The 7,081-nt window shown below is 37.6% G+C and overlaps 1 pseudogene; it reads left to right on the forward strand.

Annotated features, from left to right (window-relative positions):
• The first annotated feature begins 2,457 nt into the window (after positions 1 to 2,457).
• On the forward strand, positions 2,458 to 6,957 carry LOC116847987 (annotated as a pseudogene).
• Positions 6,958 to 7,081: the final 124 nt, after the last annotated feature.

Below are 7,081 nucleotides of genomic sequence, written 5' to 3' on the forward strand. Positions count from 1 at the left end.
TTATGCAAAAATAGAGTTAGAAAGTTTTCTAAATAGGCCGACGATATGGTATAAAATAAGTAGACATATTATATGTATATAATATATAACTATATAATAAGTAGACTATATATTATATGTATATAATATATAACTATACAAGACGATATAATACGAAATTTTAAGGAATTGTTTCTACGGGGTTAATGTGATAAATAATTATATCAATAATGCAATTATCGTCAGCTTATGATTAAAATATTATTACAAAATGGTATAATATTATGTTTATTGAAAGTTATCTTAACACTCGTATATAAATTTTGACGATATATGACTAAAAATGATCGATTTTCAACGTCAAAATGACATGCACTTGCTACCTGGGAAGACGTCGTTTAGATGACTTTTGATAATATCACAAAGATATCTTATATAAGACATCTTTTAAACATGCGTGTTGAATAGAAATGTTCGAGTATCCATGACACCGTGTGTATACACAGATGTTAATATTTCTGAGAAGGTTAAGACCGTGACGGGTCGAAAAAATGCGGCCACCTTCGCACCGTCACAATTTATCGACTTTGCGCGGCGTGAAAGTCAATTGGCGCGGCGATTTTAAGGGAAATGATGACACAATCGATCGGTGATCGGAGAAAATGGACGGCATGATACGACGAAAGTCAAACTTTGGAACGAGTCCAACGAGACTACCAGTGTGTGCCGTAATCACACTATCCCGCCTAATCGTTTGACGATTTGCGAACCGGAATCCGAAGGAGAGGCCCATACCGGATTCACTGTTATATGGTGCCTTTGAGATATGATTATATAAGAGCGGTTCCGTTACGGAAGGGAAACGCTATGCCGGTGTGAAATTGTTGCAGTTATAACGATTACGTTTGTTTTTTCTTTTTTTACGTAATTGCTCGTAACGCGAAACTGAAACAATATAATGTCGAGTATAAATTATTTGGCTATATATCCCAGTTAGATATTCCTGAAATATTCCGTATGTATTCCAGAAGTTCCGTATATACTGGAATATTAAAGTAATGTTCACAGAATGTTCAAATAATTGTGGAAAATTCAGAATATTCTATGAATACTGTTTGTATGTACAATAAGAAATATTCAACCCAAATAGCATAGAGCTGAATAGAAATTCATAGAGAATTTTAAAGAACATCTAAAGAATTAAAAAAATGAATACCAGAAGAATTACCCGAGTTTAATTTATTCTAAAGTATTCCTCAGAAATTTATTATAATTAATATTTTGCAAATCATTACTTGAGAATCATTATTCTGAGAATTCGTGAGAAATTACTATTATTAGCTAATTTTATTTATTATATGGTATGGTTGCATTAGACAGATACCCTTTATAATAAGCGTTGATTTATATATTCATATATACACACACGAAAGAGGTGTAAATCCGACCGAGGAACTTCCGCGTGGTACGGAATGTTGCCGAGCTTCGCAAGGGGCATAAACAAAGGTCATTGAGTTGCTCGACGAATGTAAATGGAATACCCAGACAGCACAAAACATTTATATAAAACATTTATATATATATATATATATATAACATTTATAATATTTATTTAAATATTTTATAAATATTTCCCTAAATATTTCATAAATATTCTTGTAACCTTAGATTCAATAGATCATAAATATTTATTATAAATATTATAAAAATATTCATTAAAATATATACATTCTGGTCAAAATTGAAATTGGAGTGTAAATAAAGTGTAAACAAAGCGTAACGGAAGTGTAAGTGAAGCGCTTACAAAGCGAAAATTGAAACATCGGAACGTAAAGCAAGCGGGTATACTTAAGGCTCCTGTAGGCCTATTCTATAAATCGTTAAAACAGCTAGCGACCAATTTCGGTTCGTTAAGTTACCGAAGCGATGCGGTAGCGAGAAATGGTATTCTCTAAGACACCGCAACAAATTTTTACGATAACGCAGTCGGAATATTATCGAAATTTTTCGATAGCGGCCGTTACCGAAGCGAGGGGTTCGGGACCCCTCGTTAACGGTTAACGATGCTCGGTAGCTTTAGGATACGTTCTGTTTCAAGCATATGCACTCATATGCGTAAAACATAACGCACCGTCAGTGTTAAGAAGTGTTTCATCCTGTTTTGCTTAAGCAGTTTATATATTTCGGAGCACGTATGAGGAAAATAATTGTTATATATTCTGTGAATTGTGAATTAAGTACAGCGATTGTGAATTAAGTACAGAAGTACTAATGTGAAAGGTAAGAAAGCATTTAAAACTTTATAATTAAAATTTTGGATTATTCATATGTTTGCTTGACGCCGTTGAATTATTGATAGTGGAAAATGTTCGTTATGAGGTTATGTTCGCTTACCATAAATTAGCTTTGTTCATTGTAACTGTTTCAAATAATATGTATTGTAACACTATTTTTAATTGCAAAGGAATAATATAGACAATGGCTGTTGGTTTTCTCGCTTGAGAACTTATGGTACTGCAAGAAAGAGTACACCAGATAGAAAGGCGCATAGAGCGGAGAATATTGAGAGACTCACAGAATCCATTTGATCTCCCTCGCAATGAATTCATGCATATTTTTCGCATTAGTCCAGAGCTTGCACTGGAATTAACAAATATATTAAGGCCTGATCTGATCCGCCAACGTTCTACTGGTATATCTTCTGAAATACAGGTAGTTATATTCTTGCGTGTCAATACTTCTTGAATCCCACTCGTACTAACGGAAGCTTCAAACTGTTTTTATTGTAATATGTTTTCTGTAGGTGTTGATAGCAGTTCAGTTTTATGCGCATGGAAGTTATCAAAGACCAACAGGGGATTCAACTTCAACGTAAGCCAACCAATAGTTAGTAGATGTCTCCATGCAGTAACAGTTTCGATTAACCAGCGATTGTTGCGCCGATGGATATAATTTCCTATAACTGCGGAAACACGCCAAGTGGCACGTACTAAATTTGCTAATGCGCCACAGCCATTTGAAGGAACAATTGGAGCAATTGATTGTACCTTTATTAATATATTAGGTCCAGGAGAACATGAAGAGGCATTTGTAAATCACCATGGAAATCATTCGTTGAATGTGCAAGCTGTAACTTCGGGAGCGGTGCACTTGGACACGGTGCATTTGGACACAGCCAATCACAGCACCGTGTGATTAGAGACATTTGTAGGGTCCCTTGGAACAGCGACTTGTGATTGGACTGTGTCTAATTGCCCCGTGTCCAACTGATATACACCCGTAACTTCACGTGTGATGCATATTCATATGGAAAATTTTGACTCTGTTTCTAACATAATTTTATGTACTTTTAGATAGTAGATACAGACATGAAATTGCTCAACATCAATGCAAGGTGGCCAGGAGCAAGAAACGATTCCTTTATATGGAGTCACTCGGGTATAGTAAATGAGGTATGGAAATATGGGGGAAAAGAAATAAGAGAATGGCTTTGGGAAATATGTAATAAAGTGTGAAGGAGAGAGGATTGGCCGGAACAGTGGAGGGAGGGGGTAGTAGTTCCGATAGTGAAAAAGGGGGAAGGGGAAAAAGTTGAGGAATACAGAGGGATTACGTTAACACAAACGGCTTACAAGGTGTACGCGATGGTGCTGGCCGAGAGGTTAAGGGAGGAGGGGAAGGAGATACTTCCACCGAGTCAAACGGGGTTTAGAAGAGGAGTAGGAACGATTGATCAAATCTACATACTTAATTATTTAATCAATAGGAGGGTGGCGGAGAGGAAGGGAAAGATGGTAGTGTTGTTCGTTGATATGAAGGCCGCTTTTGACTCGGTGGATAGAGAGATTCTTATAGGGATGATGAGGAAGAGGAAAGTTAGAGAGAGTTTGGTAGTGAGATGTGAGGAGGTGTTAGAGGAGACGATAAGTAGAGTGAGGGTAGGGGACAAGATAGGGGAAAACTTCTGGACGGGGAGAGGGGTGAGACAGGGGTGTCCATGTTTGTTCACTCTTTTGCTGGCGGACCTGGATGAGAAGCTAGAGAAGGAAGGGTGGGGGAGAGTAAGGGTAAAGGGAAGGAAGATATATTCTTTGGCGTATGCGGATGATGTGGCGGTGGTGGCTGAGGAGGAGGTAGGGATGAAAGGAATGATTAAAGCACTGGAAAGGTATGTGGATCGGAAGGGTTTGGAGGTCAACGTGGATAAGACGAAGGTTATGAGGTGTAGAAGGGGGGGTGGGAGACAGAAGAAGATTGTGTGGAAATGGAAAGGGAAAGAATTAGAAGAGGTGAAGAAGTATAAATACCTGGGGTATGTTATGATGGCAAATGGAGGTCAGAGGGAGCACTTAGAGGAGAGAGTTAACAAAGGAGCGGTGGTGATGAGAGAAGTGTGGGAGATAGGAAAGAGGAAGTTTGGAAAGGATTGGTCAAGAAGGATGTGGTTATTTGATAAGTTGGTTTGGACGGTGGTTAGTTATGGAGTAGAGATTTGGGGTTGGAAAGAAAGAGAGGGGGTGGAGAGGTTACAGGACAGGTTTCTGAAGTGGGTCATAGGGGTTGGGAGGTTTACACCGGGATACATGGTGAGAGAGGAGATGCAGAGGGAGAAGTTGCGGGGGAGGGCAGGGATGAGGGCGTGGAGCTATGAAAGGAAACTGGGAGAAGGAGGAGGAGGGGAGCTAGCAAGGCTATGTTGGGAGGAGTTAAGGGATAGGGCGAAGAAGGGAAGGGTGATGGGTAATTGGAAGGAGGAAAGGAGAGATTTCTATGAGGAGAAGAACTGGAGCATAAAAGAGATTGAAAAGATGAGGGAGAAGGGGGAATTGAGGGGGGAGGTGGTGGTGGCAAGAGAGAGCAGGTGGCAGGAGGAGGAGAGGTGGGAGAAAATCAGGGGCTCCAGTTTTAACAAATGGTATGGTAGGGTGAAGGACAAGAGGGTGCCAGAGTACTTGAAGAAGGGATGGAAGGAGGAAAGATGGCAGAGAGTGGCGAAGTACAGGTTGGGAGACGGGATGAGAGGAGGTAGATATTGGGAGAAAGATGGGGAAAGAAAGTGTAGGTTATGCGCAGGGGGAGAGGAAACTTGGGAGCACGTGTGGGAGGAGTGCACAAACTGGGGGATAGAGAGGGGGTGGGAAGAGACGGTGGATTAGGTCTTAGGAGGGGAGGGTGAAGGAGAGATTTGGATGAGGAGATTAGAGGAAATAAGGGGGGGGGAGGAGGGTGGCTGAGAATGAATGAGAGTATGGAAGGAAGGAAGGAAAATGCGGGGGAAACGGAAGTCCAAGGGATGAATGTGGATGGATGGATGGATAGATGGTTGGGTGGAGGTGCGTAATCTCTTTTTCTCTCTCTTCAAGCGATATAAAGGAGGCGAGGAATAAGATGTAAAAAATTTTGTAAGCGGAACGGAAGTCCGCAATGTACTCCGCAAGGAATAAAGTACCTTTATATATATGGAGTCACTCTCCAATCCGCCGGGCCATGCAATTTCACTACGACTGAGGCGAGCGTCGAACGTGGCTAATCGGTATGTAGCAGTGATGGACACAGAAATGGAAAAAAAGTAAAAAGTTTTAAATATTTGAAATGTGTGAAATTAAACGTAGTATAAATTTATCGATAGTGTTTGTAATAGATAATTTTACAACGCATGTTATCTGTCATATAAAAAAATATCTTAGTATGAACAAATATTTGCAAAAACAAGTTGTTCTAGTTCGTTAATATTTTAGTTATTCTGAAACATGAAATATGAGGACAGCTGTCATATGTTATCATTGTACAGTTAATATTACAGTTAATACGATATAATAATAAACAAAAAATTATTATACCGCGTTTATCTCCAGATTTTATTTTTATTCTTACTTGGTTATACTTGGGTGATAAAAATTTATAATCTGTTATTAACTAGCTTCGTTTCTTAAACATGCTAGAGGCTTATTTTCTGTTTATTGTTAGACCTTACTAATTATTAGAATATGCAGCAAAAAATAGAACATCTATTCTCGCATTTAAAATTTGTAACAGGATTGTAGTCGGTCTTGTGTATAGATCTGCAACTTCTCTGACACATGTTTGAAATGCATTGTCAACTGTAATATTTTATTACCACATATTATAAAAGTTAGTAAAATAAAGTAAAAACAAGCAATGAGCTTCAAGCATTATAAAAAAAAAACTAGTTTCGTAATAAGAATCTTTTTTAATCCTAACATATCCTAATACAAATAAAAATGAAATGTAAAAATGAACTCGTATTGTAATAAATATTATAAACTGATTTTGTATTTATTACTATATCGTATTAACTGTTTCAATGTTTGATGATAAAATATGACAGCTGTTCTTATATTTTAAATATTTATTAGAATCGTTAAATTGTTAAAGGACTCGAACAAAAATTTTTTTCGCAAATTATATTAGGACTAACATTTTCTTTTCGACTTTTAAAACATCCTAAATTATATTTCAGAGCAAAAAAAATGTCGATGAAAAATTATATAATGATATTGAAAAAAATTTTCATAGAATGATCATTTCTCCTTAGGTGATGCTGAGTACCCGCTGGAACCGTGGCTCATGACACCTTTGCCAAACTACCCTGAAGGAACTTGACAATTTCAGTACACAATGGATTTATGTAAAGCAAGAAATGTGATCGAGCGGTTTTTCGGTTGTTTCAAAAACATGTGGAGATGTCTTTCATATCAACGTGTATTGATGTACAATCCGGCGTTTGCCGGATATATTGTTAATGCGTGTGGTGTACTGCATAACATGCTCCATCATCGCCTTCCTAATGATGAATTGTACGAAGTTGGAATCAATGAAGGTGTACAAATTCAAGGCATTGAGCCAGATGAAAATGAAATTATACGAGGTCCTCGGGCTCTAGCACAGCGCATTCAGAATCAAATTCTGCAAGACCAATACAGACACCATCCTCTTGGTAACCCAGATGCCTACTGAATGCTCAAAGAAATACACTTGGAAAACAAAATATGAGACCGCTATTGTTGAGGATTTTAAAAAGGAATTATATATATATATATATATATATATATATATATATATATATATATATATATATATA

Source organism: Odontomachus brunneus, unplaced genomic scaffold (genome assembly GCF_010583005.1).
Source record: "Odontomachus brunneus isolate Ranch 3 - 2012 unplaced genomic scaffold, Obru_v1 Obru_scaffold_086, whole genome shotgun sequence".
NCBI classification, from domain to species: domain Eukaryota; kingdom Metazoa; phylum Arthropoda; class Insecta; order Hymenoptera; family Formicidae; genus Odontomachus; species Odontomachus brunneus.